The 23,148-nt window shown below is 51.8% G+C and overlaps 1 protein-coding gene across 1 annotated transcript in view; it reads right to left on the bottom strand.

Moving 5' to 3' along the window:
* Positions 1-23,148, bottom strand: part of CYTH3 (cytohesin 3) — a 103,011-nt gene that overhangs the window by 66,743 nt on the left and 13,120 nt on the right. The window lies entirely within an intron of this gene.

Raw genomic sequence — 23,148 nt, forward strand, 5'->3', positions numbered from 1 at the left:
GCTTGATTGGCAGGAGATCAAAATAAACCCGGTGGGAGGCCGGTTGCCGCCTTAGGGGGCCCATGAGACGCCAGTGGGAGAAAATCCTGTCCTGGGCCCGAGACCAGGGCTTCGTGAGCAAATCTCAAGTTTAAGTGCATGAGAAAAGCCGCCCGGCCGGCTTCCTCTAAGGGTCCGAGAGCAGAGACCTCGCTCCTGCTGATGGAAAGGCCTCCGTCGGGTCCTGGATTTTGTGAATGGGCTGAAAACCCAGGAGAGGAAGCTCTCACGCAGCTACGCGGGTTGCACTGGGGGGCGGCGGGCATCCATTTGTTTTCTGAGCCCGACGTCCTCGGGTTAATTATTTACGAAGAAGCTCCAGATGAAGTGTTAGCGAGAGGCTGGCTTCCTCCTTTAATTGCCGGGTTTCTGAGAAGGAGACTCAGCCTGGGGGGGGGGGGGTTGTGATTAGAATGAAAGGAAATATAAAAAAGCAAAGTGCGCTTTGTCCTGGTCCAAAAACACCATCCAGAGGGCTGGCAATTAAAAGGAAAAATTAATTATTAATAAGCAGAGTACGGAAAGAGGGGAGAGACGGGCAAGATGGCTTCCCAGAAGGCTCCCCACTGCCCGGCCCTCACCCGAATCCCCGCGCCAGGAGACCGGGGAAAGCTGCCCCTGGGGTCCGGCCAGCCTGGAGCAGGCGGGTTGTTAATTCTGAGGGTGATTCGGCGCCAGCCGGCCTTCCGGTGGGCAGCCCCAGAGCCAGGGGCCTGGGGGACCGGGGGCTCGGCCACGACGTCCAGCTGAACTTGAGTTTCCCCCAGGACGGCACGTGTGACACATTCTACTTCGGCTCTAGCGCCTTTTCTCTTGGACGCTCACCTTCTAACATGTCCACAGCTGCCGCTCACTCGGGCAATAGATACCCAGGCCTTGGATCGTTCCCAGGATGGAAGAAAAAAGTAAATAAGTGAAAAAGGAACCGGCTTCCGAGGAGTCCTGTTCCGCCGCTGGGAGAGAGTTCCGCAGAGGAAGAAGTTACGGCGAGGTCAGCCACGCTGCGAGCTGAACGTTACCTGTTCATGTCTGTGTCGCCCGTGTGTCCCCAGGTGACCCTGGCACCTCGGCGCTGACTTATTTCCTAGCTGAGACCCCGGGTGGTTTCCCTGGCCAGCAGCAAGTGGCGCCCGAGGACCCGGACGGGGTCCCAAGGTCGCAGGCCGCTGGGGGGCCTTCATTTCCGCCCACCCCCCCAGGCCGCTCTGACCCTGTGGATTCTGAGGCGCCCTTGGCTTCCTCACGTCAACAAGAACCGTTCACTGAGGTGTGGAGTCTGAAAAGGGACACGTTTAGTTACGGGCGTCACACCGGCCTGTCCTGGAGGGTTGGAAAGTGTCCCCAGAAAACCCAAGACAAGGAGTTAAGGAGGGGCTCAGACTCGCAGGCCCAGAGATGCCCCGGGGGGGGGGGGGGGCGGGCAGAGAGAAAGCAGGGAGCGGCTGTGCGGCCGCTGGGACGCCCCCAGGCTTGTCCGCCTAAGGACCCCCAGGAGGCCGCTGCACACCCGGCACCCAGGACCAGGTGGAAATGTTGCCCTGACACTTCCTCTGCCGGGCGGTCCTGCCCCATTGCTTTCCCTGCTCACCTCAACACCCCCCACGCGCTGCTCAGGCCTCCAGGGAGCCTTCTGCCGACCTCGGCTTCCAAAGGAGATCTCGGCTCCAGGGAAAGGGGACGGCGTCACTGTCGTGAGCACCCCGCACTCAGGCAGAGACGGGACAAGTTACGTCGGGGTGATATTTCTTCCAAAGTCCCTTCCAGCGCGTAAGACTGCGAATTTTCAAGTTCACGGACTTGAAGGCCGTCCCCAGGCCACGCCGGCGGCTCCTCGGCCAGCATTCCCAGGGGAATCAGCAGCAGCGCTGTCGGGGCTGACGATGGATGCGCCCCCGCGACGGGCTAGAGAGGGCCCCCCGGCTCCAAGATACGGCCCCCACGTGAGGATCCAGGGCACTGGCCTTGCCAGCGGGGATGGAAAATGGTGCAGCTGCTGTCCTCAAAGAGGGAATCCAGCCCGGCGGGCGTGGCTCAGTGGTTGAGCGTCGACCTAGGGTCCAGTCGATCAGGGTTCGATTCCCGGTCAGGGCACATGCCCGGGTTGTGGGCTCGATCAATGACTCTCTCATCACGGATGTTTCTCTCTCTCTCCCTCTCCCTTCCTCTCTCTGAAATCAATAAAGAGTTTTTTTTTTTTTTTTAAAGTGAATCCCGAAGAACTGAGCACAGGTGCGGAAACAAATACTTGCACACACACGCTCACAGCAGTGTCATTCACGGAAGCAAAACGGTGGAAAGGTCCAAATGTCCGTCAGCGAATGAATACATTGTGGGACATAGATAATATTTAATATCTTATATGCAGCCCTGGCCCAGCGGGGCTCGGGGTTAAAGTGCTGGTCCTCGCACCCAAGGGCCGCAGGTTTGATTCCCAGTCAGGGGCCCGTACCTGGGTTGCGGGTCCGATCCCAGCCCTGGTCAGGGCACATGCAGGAGGCGACCCGTCTATGAGTCTCTCTCACGTCGATGTTTCTCTCTTTCTCTCTACCCCTCCCTCCCTAAAAATCAACGGGAAAAATATCTTCCCATGAGGATTAATACAATATATATTTTATAAGCATAATTATGTATGTATTACATAATATTATTATATGTTACATGTGTTAACATGTAATGATATCTATATAACGGCCTGTTTTTCAGCCATAAAAAGAAGTACTGATACTTGCCATGGGGATGAACCTTGAAATAATTATACTCAGTGAAAGAAGCCCGACACGAAAGGTCACGTATCATATGATTCCACTTACATAAAATACCCAGAATAGGCAAATCTATAGAAACAGGCACAGATTTTGGTCACCAGATGCGGGCGGGTGGGAGGGAGGGAGGGAGGGGTGACTGCCCAAGGGGTACAGGTTTCCTTTTGGGGTAATGAGCTAGACCCCATGGTGGTGACACGACACTATGAATACACCGAATGCCACTAAATTGTCACTTGAAAGTGATTAATTTCATGTTCTGTGAATTTCACCTCCGTTGAAAGCACAGGCATGATCCCCAGTCTAAGAACGAGGAGAGGTCACCGCGGCTCCCCTGCTGTGCGACCCGGGGCCAGGCGATTGGCCTCTCTGAGCCTTTTCCGGGCTGACTAACAAGAGACAGTGACACCTGCCTTTCCAAGTTCTTCTGAGGATTCCAGATCATTTACATTACGCGCCTGGCGTGTACTCACTGTCATGAAAAAGAATCGAGCTGAGCCTGTGCTGCAGTTTCTCAAAGACACCCCCTGCCACGAGCATTTTAGTGCTGGTTCCTCACTGACACGCTCCGATCAATAGCATCGGTGGTCCAGCTGCAGGAATAGACCGTTTCCCTCCCGAGGATCACTGGGTAAGGGAGAGGAACAAGTTTCACCGTCTTATTAAGTTCTGCTTACAGAATTATCAAAAATGGACCCAGCAGCCGCGGCCGGCGTCGCTCAGTGGGTCGGGCATCGCCTGGCGCACCAAGAGGTCGCCGGTTCAATTCCTGGTCCGGGCACATGCCCGGGTTGTGGGCTCCATCCCCAGGAGGGGGTGAGCAGGAGGCAGGGGATTGATGTTCCGCTTTCACACCGACGCTTCTCTCTCTCCCTCTCCCTTCCTCTCTCTCTAAAGATCAATAAAATCACTTAAAAAAAAACAAAACGGAATCACCAGGTTGGAACTTAGCATTCACTGTGTGCCTGCTGAATGCTAAACACTTTCGTTACCGGAGCTCAGGTGACCCTGGAGACTCTAAGCGTGTTATTTTCCCCGTGGGGTTTAGAACTAGGCGAGCCCTCGGGGGTCGGGGGGGGGGGCCCAGAGAGGTGATTAGCTGCCCACGGTACACAGCTCAGGGCCCCGTCCTGGCTCCTTTGGGAGACCCCCTTCTACCCCACCAAGGTACAAGGCAGGCCGCTCAGAAACTCATTAGAAGGCAGACAAATCCTGCATGAGATATGGCATCTGATGCGCAGGACTTACAGTTTGCACAACTGAAACTTGATGACATGCCCCCCAAAATCAGTGCACCTGTGGAATGACCTGCAAGAGCAGATACACCTTCACATGCTTAGCTGTTGCTGTCCTTTCCTCCCCAAAGTAGCAAGTTGAATACATGCCGGCTGTTCACAAGAGATGATAAATGATTAAAAATAAGTAAGTGCGGCCTTGGCTGGTTCGGCTCACAGACTGCAGGTTCCGGGTTCGATTCCGGCCAAAGGCGTGGGCCTCGGTTGCAGGCTTGGTCCCCAGCCCCGTGGGGCGAGTGCAGGAGGCAACCAATCCATGTGTCTCTCTCACATCAATCTCTCTCTCTCTCTCCCTTCCACTCTCTCTGAAAAGCGATGGAAAAAATATCCTCGGGTGAGGGTTATAAAAATAAAATATTACCAACAAAATAGACCAGAATAGTAACACTGATTGCCTTTTGGTGAGAGATCCATAGATGACTTTAATTTCCCGTCTATTTTTCTGTATTTTCTATACATTCTATTACATGGATGTGTATCGCAAGATTCAGGAAAAGATAAACTTTAATTTTTAATTTTATTTTTTTTTTAAGTATATCTTCATTAATTTCAGAGAGAGGAAGGGAGAGGGGGAGAGAGATGGAAACATCCATGATGAGAGTCATGGATCGGCTGCCTCCTGCACGCCCCCGACTGGGGATCGAGCCCGCAGCCCGGGCATGTGCCCTGACCGGGAATCGAACCCCGATCGCCTGGATCCTAGGTCGATGCTCAGCCGCTGAGCCATGCCTGGCAGGGCTAACTTTAATTTTTCAACACCCCGTAACTGAGCTCAGGAAGAACTGGAGTTTCCACTGGAGCCTTTCTCCGTGGTGAGAGCAGACCTGCATTAAAAACGCGCCAATGCTGACCTGGCTGGTGCGGCTCAGTCGGTCGGCACCAAAAGGTCGCTGGCCGGCTCAGTTCCCAGTCAGCGCACATACCCAGGCGGCTTCCACCCGGGCTTGGGGCACAGCACCTGGGGGAGGCAACCGACTGATGTTCCTCTCTCTCTGTCTCCCTTTCTCTCTATCTAAAAATCAATAAAAAATTAAACGAACAAAACACACTCCTAGCAATGCTCGCAAATACAGCGACACCCCCCACCCTGAGTCCTTTTCAGAGCTGAGCACTTGTTCTGGAAAACAATTCTAAGGCCCAGCACGTCAGAAAAACCAATTGTTGAAACTAAAGAGCACGTGTGTCCCCGGGGTCGCGTTCGGCCCACCACTCGCTCTCTTTGCCGCGGGACAGCCGCTAAGGGCCCCGTCTGCGAGGGCCACGAGCATAACCCATCTGCGCCGGGAAAGCACGTTCTTGGCCAGAGCCGCGGCTCTGAAGATGGGCTTAATTAAAACAAAATCCTCTCTAGGCTGGCCGCCTCTTCAGGATGCAAGAGCGCTGCGGAAGCTGAGCCCCGAAGCCGGCCGCAGGCCACCAGCTGGTCAGGGGGGCCCTCCTCTCGGGCAGGGCTCGGGGCGCGGACGCGGGCCCTGTGTTTGAAACTCTCCTACGCGCATTAAAAAGACAAAGAAGAGTGGCTGTGATCTGGGGGAGATTAGACAAAACCGGGAAGGTGATAAAATAACAGAAGGAAGTGCCTCTCGAAGAAGAAGTTTGGGCAGGAGGCCTGAGCTCTGAGAAATGGCCGTGGCAACGCGCCACACGCCAGGCAAGGTTTCACGGTGAGCACACAGTGGCACTTTGCAAAGCTATCGTTTCCATTTTCTCACGTTGAAAAGGCCTTTTGGACGTGTACTCCGTTTGTTAGGAAACTTGACCACGTTTCCCAGCGCGCTCCTAGCCGCGTATTAGACTCTGAAACAGCCCCGACTCGATGTGACGCGGGGCGGGACCCTCACGCCCCAAAGGATCAGTTAAAAACAACCTCTGAAGACCAACAGCCTTTTAAAATGTATTTTCCAAAAAGCTGGCGTCCTGTCTCGAGTTCCCGGTTTTACCTGTTCCGCTGGCTGACACAGGGTGAAGTTTGGGAAACGCGGGGCAGCGAGGCCCGGTGGCGGGTCCCGCGGGCGGACACTTCCCGTGAAGGACGCCGGCCGCGGGGCCTGCCCACCGGCCTCACCGCCCCGCATCCCCGGCCCGGCCTCGCCCTGGGCTGTCGACCCGCCTGAGAGCCGCTGTGCGATGCAGGGCTGACTTATACTTCACTTTTCCAGATGCAATTCAATCCCTAACTCGAAAATATACCATTTTTTACCTTTACATCTGGACTTCTCGGGGTTTTCATGTAATTTTTCATAGATGGATATTTACATGTTTCCCCAAGTGAGGAGCCCACTTTCTGTTTCTGGACTAGAAATGCTCTGAGCTTCACACGTTACGGTCTTTGTCCCGGGCAGGGTGGGCGGGGGCAGGCGGGGGCCCAGCAAGGTGCAGCCCTGCACGCAGGGAGCTATGTTTCCCTAAATCGTGAGTCTCTCCGTGTTGCGCTGACTCTCTCCAGACTTTAGTTACAGGTGACCGGGAGCATCGCTGGCCCCAAGACTGGGCAAGGTGACTGGGCCCTGTTTACGTTTCAGGAAGATCAGTGTGGGGGCAGGAGGGTTTGGAAGGTCAAGGCAGGGAGCAGAAAAACAAGTCTGGAATTTGATGCAGGTAGAGATACGGCCGAGCGGAGACCGTGGGGAGAAGGGGCCGGTCAGGTACAGACAGGTACGGGGGTGGCCTTGGCAAGGCGGCCTCCTTATCACTGTTCCAGTCGCTGCTGCTGCCGTGGGACGGCCCAGCCCAGCCCCGGAGGCATAAACCGCCCCCCTGCTTGCTGACGGCCTCCGGGGGCGAGGAATCAGCACCCGCACGGCTGGGAAGGCTCGTCCCTGCTCCCTGACGTCCGAAGCTGGAAGCTGCGCTGCGGGGGCCGAAGGCTTGGGGGGAGGGGCAGCTGGGTGACCTCGTAAGGCCTGTGACGTGATGACAACCTGGGCGCCGGGGGCTCCAGCGGACGGGACACGAACCGCACGGCCTCTCCTGGCCCAGCCCTGGAGGTCACCTAGCGTCCTTCGTGTCACATGCGACTGGTTTACTAGTGAGTCCCGAGTCTGCCCAGGTTTACGGCGGGGGTGGGTTACGCGCCATCTCTTGATGGGGGCACAAGGTTTCAAACAAGCGTGTGGGACCGCAGACGTTGCCAGGGCCGTCGTAATTAAATAGGATCTGTCCAGGATGAAGCATTTTCTCCGCACCGGTCGTCGGCCTACGCACCCCTGGCCCCCTCGTTTCACCCTCACCGTGACCGTGAGACAGGTGCTATCCTCTGTGAGATACAGAGGGTGTCCCCCAAAACTGTGTACACACCTTGGCTGCCGTTATTAAACCTGAAAAGGAACATCAGTTGTGCTATGAGCTGTCAAAGTGTGTATACATTTTGGGGGGACACCCTGCATAGACGATTTGCCCGATTGGACTAGGTCAACGACTGAACGACCCAAACCCAGACTGTCTGACTCTGAGTCCATTTCTTCACCACTCCCCGCGTGCGAGTGATTCTCGGGGGTCAGCAATGCGGAAAGGAGTCAAGCACCGAACATTGGATGATATGGGGGTGCAGCGAGGTGAGGCCTGAGGAGAGGCCAGGACAGAGCCGGGTGTCTGGACCAGAAGCGCCCAGGGAGCCGGGATGGGGGCTGTAGGCCCGGGAGAGTGGGGGGGGGGTGAGGAAGCACCAGGCGCTGGGGAGCTGGCACCCCACGGGGGTGCAGACCGTCACTGCGGAGCCACGAGTCTGACTGACCGACTTACCATCTGAACACTTCACGCCGAGTGAGAGAAGCCAGGCACAGGGGCCGCGGAGCCCACGAGCCCATTTATCTGGGAAACGTCCGGAGTCGGCGGAGCGGGGGAGACGGAAAGCAGCAGCCACGGGGGGGGGGGGGGGGGGGGGATGGGGTTTCCTTTGAGGCTGATGGAAACGTTCTGGAACCAGCACTGCGACTGTACGAAATGCCGCTAATGGTATTTTTCACCACCGACCCCCCCATCGCCCCGTATCTCAAAGGAAAAATTCATAAATTGGGCCTCATTAAAAAAACATTTGCTCTGCAAAAGCCTCTGATAAGATGATGTAAAGACGAACCCCAGGCTGGGGAAATTGTTTGCAGATCACACAGCCGACGAAAGACTTGCGTTTAGAATATACAGAGAACTTCCAAAACGTAACGGGGAAAACACTGCCCAGCGAGGAGAGGCTGGGGGGGGCGCTTTCTGTGGCTCTTCCCCGAGGAGCCTGTGCGCCCGCCTGACGCACGTCTGTGTCCCCGAGCAGAGGCCGGGAAAGCAGGGACAGGGCCTGGTTTGGTTCACCACGTGTCCCGTGTCCAGCCCAGGGCCTAGCACATAGTAGGAGCAGAATAAATAGTCACCAAAAGAAGGGAGGAAGGCACTGAGTGTGAACAGGCCGGCCGGGCGCCGGCAATGAGTGCTGACCACGTTTAGCCTTGAACCTCTAAGCGTGAGGGCTGGAGAGCCTATCGGACGGACTCAGGCCCCAACAGCCTTGCCTCAGACAACAGGAGAACATTCATTCATTCATTCATTCTTCATTCATTCATTCAGCGCATGTTTGTTGAGCACCTATTATGCACCAGGCTCCGTTTTAAGCATATGAAACGGGTCAGTGATCAAGGCAGACAACAAATCTCTACCCTCAGGGGACACAATTTTATGTTATAAGACAATAAGGAATTATTCACAGTAGCCAAAGAGCGGAAGCAACCTGAGCGACCCTCACGAATGAACAGGTACACAAATCAGTCTAAACCGCCCAGCGTTTCCGCGAGCACGAGTTTCCTTTCCCCAGGTCACCGGGTTGTGTTTGGTTTCCCACCGGGAGTCCCTGTGTTGTTTTTTGCTTTGTACACAGAAGCGCGTCTCCTGCCCAGGTAGAGCTCAGTTTCATCTTGAGCATAATAAACGCCTTCAGTATGAAGAGGAGCCGTGTGCTCCCTCTGCTTCCCGAGACCCCGCTTAGCGCCAGCGAACCCGGCCTTGGACCACAGCCATCCAGACAGACTTGTCGTCACAGAAATCGTGTCCCCTCCGCAGGCTCCGAGATGGGCCTAACGGCTGCCAGATGGGAGGAGGGTTGGGGGGCCGGGCGAACAGGGGGAAGGGATTGAGAGGCGCAGGTTGGTAGTTACAGAACTGTCACGGGGGTGTAGTCGCCAATATTCTAATACCTGCGTGGGGTCAGATGGGTGTGAGATTTATTGGGGTGATCGCTTAGTAAGTGATGTAATGTCTAATCACCGGGGTGTACACCTGAGGCTAAAATAAGAGCGTATGTCAACTGTAATTGAAAATAAAATACGATAAAATGTTTTTAAAAAATGCGGAAGGAAGAAAGAAAGTGATCAGGAGCAAAGACTTGAAGGGGTGAAGGAGTGAGCCACGGGGTATGGGGCACGGGGGGGGGGGGGAGAGTCGCTCAAAAGAGCCCAGAGTGAAGGCCCGCGGCCCAGGACCCACGGCCCGCACCCCGCAGCGAGCCTGGCCTTTGGGAAGGTCAGGGGCTGGTGCGGCCCAGTCGGAGTCGCCGGGACAGGAGGCAGGGGAGGAGCTCAGGGAGAACAGGGCACAGAGGCCTGGGAAGCACAGTTGAGACTTTGACTTTTAATCTGAGTCACAAGGCAGGAGCTTTTGTTGCCAAATATCAGATCAATCTCCACAAAGTCGCAAAGAAAATATCCCCAAGCTATGTCCCCAGGGCAGATTGTAGCCTGACACCCGGAGCTGTTTTTCCCTGACGCTTAAATCACACGGGGTGGAAGGCTCGGGGAAGAAAGGGGGGGCTGGGGGGACACGGATGGGACGGGACGGTGACAGCCGCGCTAAGGCCTGTGCTGCATGCAGGGGGCCTTCCCATCTGTATTATATGTGCCTGAAGTGCTGGAGTTTAAGAAGAGTGAACGTGTGTTATCTCTGTTAAAAGGCAATGAAGAATTTTTAATGGAATATCTCGAACACGTACTCTCTCTCTCACAATTCAACAGCAAGAGAAACAATCTACATAATAAAAACAAACAAATAAAACAACCTAATTTTAAAATGGGCAACAGGCACGCACAGATATTTCACCAGAAAGGACATACAGATGGCAAATGAGCACATGGAAATCGTTAAGCATCATTCGTCAGGAGGGACATAATGCAAGTTAAGGCCACGTGAGATACCACCGCTCGTCTGTCAGAACGGCTAGAATCAAAACTAGCCACGGTACCGAATGCCGGTGAGGACATGGAGAAACGGCTCGCACGCCGCCGCGGGAATGGGAAACGGCACAGCCCTGTGGGTCTTAGTCCGGCGGCTTCTTACAGAGCTAAGTGTGCGCCTGCCGTGGGACCCGACCGCCGCACGCCGGGCATTTACCCAGAGAAACGAAAATCGACGTCCATACAAAAACCTGCGCGTGAATGTTCACAGCAGCTTTATTTGCAGCAGCTCCATCTGGAACCAACGAAAATGTCCCCGAACAAGGAAATGGTTAAACAAGCTGTGGTATAGCTATGCCGTGGGAAACTATGTATCAGTAAAGGAATAAAGTGTTACTGCAACACAGCTGACTCCGAATGATGCCGAATGAAAAAAGCCAATCTCAGAAAGTGACCTACTGCCCTGGCCGGTCTGGCTCCGTGGTTAGAGCGTCCGCCTGTGGGCCGAAGGGTCCCGGGTTCGATTCCGGCCTAGTGCACGTGCCTCGGTTGCAGGCTCCGTCCCCCGCCCCAGTCGATGTGTCTCTCTCACATCAGTGTTTCTCTCTCTCTCTCCCTTCCACTCTCTCTGAAAAGCAATGGGAAAAAATATCCTCGGGTGGGCGTTAAAAACTAAATAAAAATACAATCTTTCTTTAAGAAAAAAAAAAAAGTGACATACTGTATGAAGACAGCAAACAGCACAGGGCTGGTGGCTGCCAGCGTTAGGAACGGGGCGGGAGAAGCGTAGGTGACGCCACCAGGTAGCACAAGGCAGCCCTGCGGTGATGACCGTTCCGGCGTCTACAGAGCTACACACACACACAAGCAAGCGAAGCCGGTAAAATCAGAATCAACTCTGTGGATTCTGCCAATTTCCTGGTTATTGTAAAAAATATTACTTTTATATATTACATATATTATATATATTAAATAATAAGTGGTAACATCTTGCATCGCTATAGTACTATATATATATATAATACATATACATTAAATACATATAAAAACTGGATGAAAGGCCCAGGGGACCTCCCTGTGCGTTTTTGGTAACTTCTTATGAATCTATAATTATTATTATTTTTTTAAATCCTCACCTGAGGGTATGTTTTTTCTATTTTTTATTTTGAGAGAGAGAGAGGAAGGGGGAGAGAGAGGGAAACATCCATTGGTTGCCTTCTGTACCTGCCCCAACCAGGGATCAAACCCGCAACCTAGGTATGCGCCCCGACCAGGACTCAAACACGGAAACTTTGTGGTGTGAGGGGGCCGACGCCCCAACTGCCTGAGCCGCCCGCCAGGGTGAATCCATAATCACTTTTTCAATTAAAAAATTTTATGGGGGCAGATAGAAAGGTTCCCTGGGTTAACGAAACCTACTTCCATCAAAAACGTTGAACTGTTTCTTCCATTTTCATTTAGCATGTATTTTATGGTGACGGATTCTTCGGGACTTGAACGAATGTATTTCAAACGTTATCTCTTAACGCGTCCCGCTTATAAAAGTCCCATCCTTTGTTCCAGAAAGCGTGGCCTGAGGGCCGCGGGGGTGCAGGAGGGCATGCGGCTTCCCGGGCCCACCCAGCCTTGCAGGACCAGGCTGCCCGGGGACAGGACCCGGCCATCTGTCCTCAAAAGTATGTCCAGGGTTTCTTATGACCAGTCCAGCTTGAGAGCCTCCGATACAGTTTACGCAACTGAAGTCGGAGAAAGCTCCAAAGAAAACAAATAGTTTGCATGGTTTAGAACAAAATACTAGGGAATCAACCAAAGAGGCAATGACCTTGTATAATTTTCTGACGTTAAAAAAAAGAGCACAAAGCCTTCCAAATGTCAGACATAAAAAAGAGTCCTAGGCCAATAAAAGTCCCCGAAGAGTAATAATTTACAAATTCCAGATCTAGGAACTTCGGGGAAGGGCGTTTTCATTCACTGAATTGCATGTAGGACAACTGTTCTGGCAGCTAGAAAAGACAAGACTGCAGGGTGGGGGAGGCGTTCGGGCCGCCTGCCATTACAGCCCGGCCCGGGGCCGACCGGGCTGGCCAGAGCTGCCCAAATGTGCACCAGCGGATGAACGGAGCCACCAACTGGGATGTGGCCACGCAATGGCATATTATTCAGCCACAAAAAAGAATGAAGTCTTTTTTTTTTTTTTTTTTGAGGGAGAGAAAGAAACATTGATGTGAGAGAGAAATATCGATTGGTTGCTTCTGATAAGCATCTGGACTGGAGACAGAACCCACTGCCCCCGGGCATGTGCCCTGACCGGGAATCAAACCACGACCTCCTGGATCCTAGGCCGAAGCTCAGCCGCTGAGCCTCGGCCAGCCAGGAGCGAATTATTTACTTTAAAATAGTTAATTTACGTTATGGAAATTTCCCATCAATTAAAATAAATGAAAACAATAAGGTAAGGGACGACCGCTGGGTAAGCAGATTAATCTGTGTGTTGCAATCAACTGAAAAGATGCTTTGTGGGCAAAATAGGAGCCTGCTTGAGGAAAGCATGCGCTTGCCCCTCGGTTCTCCCAAACCAGAACCGAGCGCGTGCCTCGTGCCCCAAATAACTCTCTCAGGCAGTAAAGCTCAGTCTAAGGGAATCTCTTCCAGCCTCTTGTAGTTTCACTGAAATGCCAAATGGAGACGGTGACAGGCGGGCCACACGGAGAACGGATTCAAGGGGAGCTCTTGATGCCAAGGGAGCTGGGCAATTCAAAGACCTGGAGGCACGTAAACTGCAGCGGGCAGAAAGCATGAACACCGATCACCTGGCCGCGAACACAAGCTCCGTTTTAAGGGGTTTGGGGGTCTCCCAGGAGGCTTCAAAGCTGCTGTCCAAATAAACACAGTAGGCCCTCTCCAGGCCCGTTTATGAGTCGTCCGTGACCTTCAACACCGAAACGGGTCGAACCCACTGAGCTAAGCCAACAGGCATATATACAGGGTTCACCCCGAAGAGGTCAGCAGGCCATTTCTTTAACATTATTTTGAGGGGGATGCATTTTTGGGTCAGGCACATGCTGCTTATCATGGAAATGTTTCTTTTCCTCTGGTTCAAGAAGAAAAGACAGGACAAGAGAAGAGACAGGAAAACAAGAACTGTTTCCCGTAAGACGTCCGCGGCCACCCCCGGTTATTCCTCCGCTCGCCTCTCGCGCCAGAGAGGCTCACGGAACAGAAGTAGCGCCTGCCTTTTCCAGATTGAATCTATTTAACAAGCAGCTATTTTTGCTAATCTTTTGGATTAGTCTTTAAAACTGCCAGAGAAACAAGCGCCTTAAAATGGAAATGTTTCTGCCTTGGAACTTTCAGTTGAAAATAGTCCATGATCAGTTTTTAAAAAATAATGCTGCCTAAGTACCCAAAAGATTTACCTCGAAACTGGTCCAGCGGCCTAAAAATAACCTCTAAGCAAATAACAGGCCCCGGACAAGTCCCCGTGTAAGAAACCAGAGCCTGCGGCGATCCTTTCAGATGTGATGACCCTCCGGGCGGAAGGACAGACAGACCAGCTCATGGCTCAGTTGGCTCTGGGTTCAAGGGTGAAAAGCTGATGCCGGGCACAAAAATCAGCGGTCACAGGAGCAAAAATCAGCAAGTGGGACCACATCAAACTAATAAGCTTCTGTGCGGCAAAGGAAACCACGAACAAAGAAAAGGCAACCTGCCCAATGGGGGGAAATATTTGCAAGTCACATATCTCGATAAGGGGTGAATATCTAAAAAATATGTGGAACTCAAACAATAGAAAACAAACAAAAAATCTGATTAAAAAATGGGAAGAGGGCCCTGGCTGGTTTGGCTCGGTGGTTAGAGCATGAGCCGGAGGAAAGAAGGGTCCCGGGTTCCATTCTGGCCGAGGGCACGTATCTCAGTTGCAGGCTCGATCCCAGGCCCTGGTTGGGGCGAGTGTCTCTCTCGTCAACGTTTCTCCCCCCCCATCATTGTTTCTCTGTCTCCCTTCCACTCTCTGAACAGCAATGGAAAGAATATTCTCAGGTGAGGATTTAAAAAATAAATAAAAAAGGTAAGAGGAACCGTTTTCCAAAGAGGACACGCAGATGGCCAACGCGGGCACGTTCATTTTCGCTCTAAGGGACCCTAATCGTTTGCTGTCCAATCTGGTAGCAATACACCCACTTAACAGCAAACCCAGTAAACGTGGTTTTTCCCCCCCCATTTGTCATCTTAAGTAGCTGGGGTTTTGCTTACATTAGAACTTATAACAAATTACTTCAGGCCGCAGAGCAAAATCTGATTCTAATTTCTAGTTCTCAGTTCTCTCATTTTGTTTGTTTTAAACAACTGGGTCACAGCGATAAGGTCTTTCTCGAGGAAAGGGCAGAGGGAAGGCCCCCGGGAAGTGCTAAGGGCTGTGGCGGGAGCTTGTCACGGTCGCGGAGGGGAGGGCTTGGCCTGGGACACGCAGTGAGGGTGCTGGTCGGGCACAGGCAGGGCCAGGCTTTTATTCCGTCTGCTCTTACAGGGCAGAGGCCGAGGGGCGGAATGCACATGAGGCTGGGGGTTTCGATCTTACGAGTTGGAGGGACAGAGGGCTAAGGGGTCCTCAGGTCTCTGCCGAGGGGAGGCAGGTGAAATTGTGCTCCCCCAGTCCCGGGACCACTGGATCTCAAACGCGGACCTCTCGAACCAGGGCTCCAGGTGGGACCTCTCGAACCAGGGCTCCAGGTGAGGCCTGGCCGGCACCGCGGGGGCCCAGCTAAGGTTGGGAGCGGGTGAGCTGGGCCTGAGAGGGGGCTCCCGGGAGAGAAGCCTCGTGCTCGGAGCTGGACGTGCAGTGAGCAAGTGCCTGGGAGCCACTTCCCACACCGTGGGGATGTGTCCCCAGTCTCAGGTTAATGACTGGTTGGGGGTCACTTTCCCCAACCTGCGGATTCTCAAGACTGACTCCTGCCTCGCTCACCTGTTTACCCCTAGAGCCTGGCACACAGAAGCCATTCTCACTGCAGATCCTGGAAAACCAAAACTACGGGGCGTTTCAAGCCGCGGCCTGCCTGCTTCGGTCTGCTGTGCGTGGGACCGATCGTAATCGCAGGTCGGGCCCTGGAGCCAAATCCTGTTGTCTGACCTGATGGTTGGAGGGACACGAGGGTGTTTCCCTAGTGAGACAACCTCACCACTTCTCTGAGCCCAGGGCGGCCGGGCGGAGGCAGGGGGTGGGCGCCGGCGCCCGCATTTGCCAGGGCTATGGGCTAGCTTCCTTCACGAAGCATCACCCAGCCTCGCCGGTCCGACTCTCCGGCCGCCTGGTTTTGAAGAGCACGCCGCGCTTTCAGGCTGAAGAAAGGAATCTTCAAATCAGGGCCCTGACATTCTATTGTGAAATAGGACTGAGGAGAAATGTCCTTCCTGGCCCACCTCGCGGGGACAGCCTGGCAGGAAGACATTCACTTCCTGCCTGTGACTGCGAGATGATTATGTCACAGGCGGGACAGGCTCCAAATCCTATTTTTGGAGGCGACCAGGGGAAGCCAAGTCCGGCCTCCAGCTGGAAGATCTCAAGGGTTCCCTGGTGAGCCCGCAGATCTGGGGTGGGGGGGCAGACAGCCCCTTTCGAGACCTGCCTCCATTCCTCGGGCCGTCCTCTCTCGTGGTCCGAGTCCCCAGGCGGCTCTACAGGGGGGCAGCACAGGATGTTCTCATGAATCATCTCAAGTCCAATGAGCCAAGGTCAAGCTTTAAAGCTGAGTGTGCATTTCCTCTGGAGAGGGCTGAGCGGGAGCATGCTCTCCCCTCCCGAAACCACAGGCATGGTCGACAGCCGGACAGAAGATGGAGTTTTCCAAAAGGTGCGAGATTAAAAGACTAAAGCCAATCGCTATTGGACAATGAAATGCTTAGCATTTCAGAGAGTTGAAGGGCTCTGCATTTAAAATATATATATATATATATTAATATGTTTTTATTGATTTTTAGAGAAAAAGGGAGAGGGAGAGAAACATCAATGAGAGAAAAAACATAGGTCGGCTGCCTCCTCACGTCCCCTACTGGGGATCGAACCCACAACCCGGGCATGTGCCCTGACCCGGAATCTAACCGTGACCTCCTGGTTCATAGGTCGATGCTCAACCGCTGGGCCACACCGGCCGGGCTTAAAAATATTTTAAAAAAATAAGTAAATAAAACATAAAAATAAAAAATATTTTAAAACATACGCAATCACATAAACTAAAGACAATGAGAGGCCGCCTCTCTCTATGGAAGGCCTGGCACTGTGAGAAGCCTTCCCATCTTTCAGGGGGCTGTGGGATGCCTCATCGTAATGGTTAATTTTATGTGTCAACTTGGCCGGGCTAAGGGATGCCCAGAGAGCTGGTAAAACACTATTTCTGGGTGCATCTGTGAGGGCGAGATGGAAGAGGTGAGCGTTTCAATCGGCAGACTTAGCAAAGGTTTACCCAAAACCAAATGGGTGGGGATCATCCAATCCACGGAGGGCCTGACTCGGACACAAAGGCCGACGAAGGCAAGTCCTCTCCTGGAGCTGGGACACCCGCCTCCTCCCGCCCTCGGGCGTCGACACACCTGCTTGTGGTCCTGGAGCGTCGCGCCAGCAGCCTGCCCGCTCTCGGCTCGTGGACGGCGTGTCCTGACGTATCTCAGCCTGGCAGCGGCACCAGCCAATTCCCACAGCAAATGTCCTCATTTATCTCGAAGATCCTATTGGTTCTGTTTCTCCGGAGGACCGCGACGGATACACCCGTGAACAAGACCGAAAGCGAGGCCGAGACAATCCCTTTTTGTCCAGCGAGGCTTACAGAGAGTCATGCGGGAACTCGTGATCTTCCCCCCACTTCTAGAGAATGGTGTTTTGTCTTATACTGGCGGAGGGGAGAGGTTTAAAGTAAAAATACCGTGAACTCTTGATACAGTAAAGACGCGCAGTTCCTGTGGAGGCAACATTGTTGCAAGTGTAACAGGCTGCCCAGCAGGCCTTTCTCCATGGTGGAAACGCTCCGGACCTCGCTGTCCGGCTCAGCAGCCACGAGCTGCTCGGTTACTGAGCACTGAAAGGTGCCTAGTGTGAGCGAGGAGCTACACCGTAAATTTCATTTACAGAATTTCAATTAAAGTGTACAGAGTCATGTGAGGTTAGCAGCTACTGTGTCGGAGAGTTCATCATTCATTGAATCATTCATTTTCAATCATCATTGAATGATTCAGTTTAGAATCATTCATTCTTTTTCTAAGTCTCGGACCGTGGGTGGAAAGCTGTCTGAGGCTGGAGTGGCCGACACAGCCCGAGGTTAGTGCCGGCTCACACGTGACCTGGAGGGTGTGCCTTGGGTCCTTGAAGGCCTCATCGGTACCAAACAGTTAGCAGGATCGTCCTCTCTAGACAAAAACTTTCTCTGATGTAACATTTCTCATTGTCTTTTTACTTTAAGAAAAAATTTAATATATTACATTTTATTCTATCAGCAACTATTTTTCTTTTTATTATCTTTTTAAATTTTTTTTTTTTGTTAATCCTAACCCAAGGATTTTTCTTCCATGGCTTTTTGGAGAGAGTGGAAGGAAGACAGAGAGTGAGGAGAGAGAGAAACATCAACGTGAGAGAGTCACACTGATTGGTTGCCTCCCGCACTCGCCCCGATGGGGGCCAGGGATCGAACCTGCAACTCAGGTCCGTGTCCTTGACCAGGAAGCGAACCGGTGACCCTTTGCTGTTTGGGCTGACGCTCTAACCCGTGAGCCATGCCGGCCGGGCCTATTTTTCTTTTTTTAGTAAGTTTTTATATTTCAATGACAAGTGACATAATATTAGTTCCAGGTGTGCAAAATTGGCACTCCTCATGTTCACCATCGGAAAGTCAAGCATCAAGTATCAGCACATCATTTATAACAGCAAAGGCATCTTCACTGCCAAATTCCTGCTCCGGGTACCTCGATGCTTTCACTGGTACTTAATGAGGAACCGGACTCGATCGCTGGGCTCTGCAAGGGCAAGAGGCCTACTTGTATTGACTGGTCTGTCTCCAGCACCTGCTAGGATGTTTCGTATGCAGTAGGCGCCCAATAAATGTTTGCTGGATATTGAATGACTATCCTGAAAGGAAGTAACAAGGGAAAAAAAAACCACATGGCAGGAAGAACAGGTCTTGGTCCCCCGCCAGTTCCTAGCTACGGGACCTCACCTCCGTGTCCTCAGCACTAAAATGGGCACCGCTGCTTTTCAGGATTGTTCTGAAAATGAAGAGCGTTCATCCAGCAGAGTCACTGTCACCGGGAAAGACGGGGGAGCTCCAGGAATGGCACCTCTTAGCTGTCAAAATGGTCAACTGTCTGACGGCAGTTGAAACATCCTTAGGAGTTAGGACATTATTGTTAGTGTCTCTTTTAATGGAACATCCTCATTGTAAAACATCGAAAGAGCCCTGGCTGGTGTGGCTCAGTTGGTTGAGCGTTGCCCCATGTGCCAAAGTGCCCAGGTTGTGGGCTCGTTCCCCAGTAGGGGGCGTGCAGGAGGCAGTCGATCCATGTTTCTCTCCCACTGGTGTTTTCTCTCTCTCCCTCTCCCTCTAAAATGAATAAAAACAAACATCTGAAGAGAACAGTAAATATGGGGTAACCATGTGCATAAATATATGAATTTTATCACCTAAAGATACGAGTATTATAAGGAACTCACGCCAGGTATTGTGATCTTGCGAAAGGTGTCTGAGGAGCTTTGGACCTTCCACGTCAGGCAGGAGAGATGGAGTGACAGACAGCCTAGTGACTGGTCCCCAAGAGACTAAGACAGAAACACTAACAGAGAGGAAGCCTGCAGTTTATCCTAACAGACTGCTTTATTTTAATAAGTCCTAAGTGGTACTCAGAACATTTCCAAGAAATTAAATAGCCTGTGAGCTATTTATACATACCCTATTATCACAAGTTATCATTTAAAAAAAAATCCCCTGCTAGATCTTTTGCAAAAATGTACCGGAAAGAGCAATAATTCATGAACATTACAGAACAATGGCAGTTTCCAGTATGTATATCTATATTTAATATATCTTTATTGATTTCAGAGAGAGGGAGATGGAGAGAGAGAGAGAGAGAAACATCAATGAGTCATTGATCGGCTGCCTCCTGCACGCCTCGCACTAGGGATCGAACCCGCAACCAGGGCATGTGCCCTGACCAGGAATTGAACCTAGATCTCCTGGATCCTAGGTCGATACTCAGCTGCTGAGCCACGTCAGCTGGGCAATTTCCAATTTTTTTTTTTTTAATTATTATTTTTTTTAATATATCTTTATTGATTTCAGTGAGAGGAAAGGAGAGGGAGAGAGAGATAGAAACATCAGTGATGAGAGAGTCAGTGACCGGCTGCCTAGCCCGCAACCCGGGCATGTGCCCTGACCGGGAATCGAACCCCGATCGCCTGGATCCTAGGTCGACGCTCAACCGCTGAGCCACGCCCGGCCGGGCCAATTTCCAATATTTTAAGATTCCAGTGTTTTAAGTACATTTCACAACGAGCCACCAAAGAAATCTCAAGCTGTGATCTCTGGAGTGAAACACTGACTCGTTCGTGTGGAAAATATCCCGTTAAGGGTCTCCAAGAGGCTCTCACACCTGGTGCAGGCTCAGGTTGGGTCCCCAAGGCCCGAGCTGAATCAGGACTGACCCAGACCCTTCTGCAGGGAACCCTCGGGGCTCGGCTGCCTGGGGAGGCTGTGTGTGTCCCCACAAAAACCGAAACCACCATTCTTGTTGATACAGTGTGAAAAGGTGGTCTCATACTGAAAGTCATTCTCCGAAATAAAAACCAAAACCACTAAGTTATTTTTTCCAACAGTCATCTTGTTTTAAAGCACCTATAGGTATTGAGTTAGAGGTGAGCCTCTTTAAGATTTGACAAATCACACTCACTGAGCTTAACAAACCACACTGAACTAATTCCGGCATTTTTATGTTAATTCTTAAGATTAAGAACTTGGTTAAGAATTTGGATAAACAAAACAACTAAAAAAACCCAACAGGGCCTTCCCTAGCAAGACACTCCCTACGTGAGCATGTGGCTCCCTCTTGTGCCCACAGCGAGCCTCGCATGCACGGACTGGCTGGGGCTGGCCTCGCGTCTCACCCAGTCCCCCCAAATTAAGCAGCCACATTAAAATTACCCTGAATTACTGAAGTGACTAAATACACACCATGCGGGCAGCAGTGTCCCATCCACTGGGGCTTCAGTTGCCCGCCTTCAGAGGGACATGAGGATGTTCCACTGAAACTTGCCCACATTCCCATGGCCAGGGAGCCTGAGTGGTGAGAGCACCGGCCATGCACCGAAGGGCCTCGGGCTCGATTCCCAGTCACCGGCATGTATGTGCCTGGGTTGCAGGTGTGATCCCCAGCCCTGGTCCAGGCAGGGCGTGTGCAGAAGGCAACCAGTCAATATGTCTCTCTCTCTCTGTCTCTGTCTCTCTCTCCCTCCCTCTCTTCCTCCCAGTCCCTCTAAAAAACTCAATGGAAAAATATCCTTGGGTGAAGATTAGCAAAAAAAAGAGAGCCCAGCCGGGCGTGGCTCAGCGGTTGAGCATTGACCTAGGATCCAGGAGATCGGGGTTCGATTCCCGGTCAGGGCACATGCCCGGGTTGTGGGCTGGGCAGCCGATCAATGACTCTCTCATCATTAATGTTTCTCTCTCTCTCTCTCCCCTCCTTTCCTCTCTCTGAAATCAATAAAGATATGTTAAAAAAAATTGCCCAGACTAATAAAGGCCATTTAATAAACTTTGCCTTCTCACAATGCATGTCCCCTCATCTGCCAACTTAAAACACGGCACACGTATCTCCCTTAGCTCCACAACTAAGCATGGCCTGCATAGATTTGTACTGACGAACCCATTTTAAAATACCAGGTTTCTTCGGTCATGCCAATAGCCACGTCAAAGCGCTGGAACTATGAAAAAGGCAGTGCGTGCCCCGGTCAGGGGGCCCCGTGGTTAGAGCACCAGCCTGTGCACAAAGGGCCTCAGGTTCGATTCCCAGTCAAGAGCATGTACCTGGGCGGCAAGTTCATCCCTGGCCCCGGTTGGGGGGGGTGTGGGAGGCAACCAATGTGTCTCTCTCACATCAATGCTTCTCTCTCTTCCCCTCCCTCCCTCCCTTCTACTCTCTCTAAAAAATCTATGGAAAACATATCCTCAAGTGAGGATTAAAAAAAAAAAAAAGCAGGGCCTCCCTGCCCTGAGAAAGGGGGCCTCTGCCAGCTGCAAGCCCCGCCGTGTCTCACTCACCTGGGCGGGCAGGTCCCTTGGCCTGAGCGGTTCTCACTCGCAATGGAACTAGGTGCCTTCACGCCCTTCTCTGGATCCCCCTTCCTCCTCCCCACAGGCTAAATCCAAAGCCACCATCTGTTACGCATCTGCGTCGAGGAGCGAAGGGCAGAACTCACACATCATCAAGGTCGGGTCTGAAAGCTGAGCCCGAGTATTTTACCGGTTTTGTGGTCCAAAGACAGACTCATTGCTCCCTGAAGGAAGCGGACAGAAAAATAAAGTCATTTTTTTTGGTATAATAGTCAACATATTAAATGATGTTGTTAAAAAAAAAACCAAGTGGCTGATTCTGATCTTCCAGGACCCTTTTTAGACAATGCGGGAAACACATGGAGTAAGGAGTACAGAAAATACTCAACCCAAACACAGAGGCTCCTGGACCTACTGCGGGGTTACCTCCATAAACCCCTCATAAACTAAAAATACCAAAAGCCAAAATGCACTTAAGCCTGGCCAGGGTGGCTCAGTGGTTGAGCATCGATCCATGAACCAAGAGGTCACTGGTTTTCGTCCCGGTTGGTCGGGCCCATGCCCAGCAGGGGGCGGGCAGGAGGCAGCAGGCGGGTGTTTCTATCTCATCTGTTTCTATCCCTCCCCCTTCTTCTCTCTCTAAAATCAATAAAAACATGGTGTTTTGGGGTTTTTTAAAATGCATTTAATACTATGCTGTAGAGTGCTGGCTGTTTACCCCTGATGGCAGGGGTGACCCAGGGCTGCATTTGCTGCCACTGTCCAGCGAATTGCCCTAAGCCAGGGACCATCTGCGTACAACAGTTACATGGAACCGGTTGATATTCTTGTTAGAAAATCCCTCATACAGGGGGGAAAAGAAGCTGATTCTAGCAAACTCCAAACGCTGAAACGTTTTTATAGCCACCTATTGCCAAACCTTGATCTTACACCGGGAAGTAGGAAATGTGAACGTTAATTTGACAATGAACCCTGCCTGCCACTCACCCGGATGCAGGGAGCAGAATCCTGCTCCTGTTTATAGAATCAATAGTCATAAGAATGATCTATTTAAAGGCAAGAGTTTCTAAATTTTTTATCCTCTGTAGGCTTGTAACCTCATAATTGCTTCAAGACCTCAAACTCATTCCAGTGTTAAATTATGATTTCCAAATGTAAAACTAAGTCCAAGATTTTGCTTCTAAATTTAAAATGATTGTGCTGTTCAATCCTTAAGAGCAGAACCCATAAAGGCAAAAAAGGAAATGCATATAAAGTTAAGAACTTTTTTATTTTTTAAACGTTTTTATTGCTTTCAGAGAGAGGAAGGGAGAGGGAGAAAGAGCAACATCACTGATGAGAGAGTCATTGATCGGCTGCCTCCTGCACCCTCCCTGCTGGGGATCAAGCCTGAAACCCGGGCCTGTGCCCTGACCGGGAATCGAACCTCGATCTCCTGGTTCCTGGGTCAACACTCAACCAATAAGGCACACTGGCCAGGCTCAACTTAAGAACTTTTTTAACAAGCTTCCCTTAGTTTTAGCTGCCAAAATGATACAAACTAAAACATTTCCAATGAGTGATTCTTTTTATAATTCAACCATGAAACAATGTATCC

The sequence above is a fragment of the Miniopterus natalensis genome, chromosome 4 (assembly GCF_054644295.1).
Source record: "Miniopterus natalensis isolate mMinNat1 chromosome 4, mMinNat1.hap1, whole genome shotgun sequence".
NCBI classification, from domain to species: Eukaryota; Metazoa; Chordata; class Mammalia; order Chiroptera; family Miniopteridae; genus Miniopterus; species Miniopterus natalensis.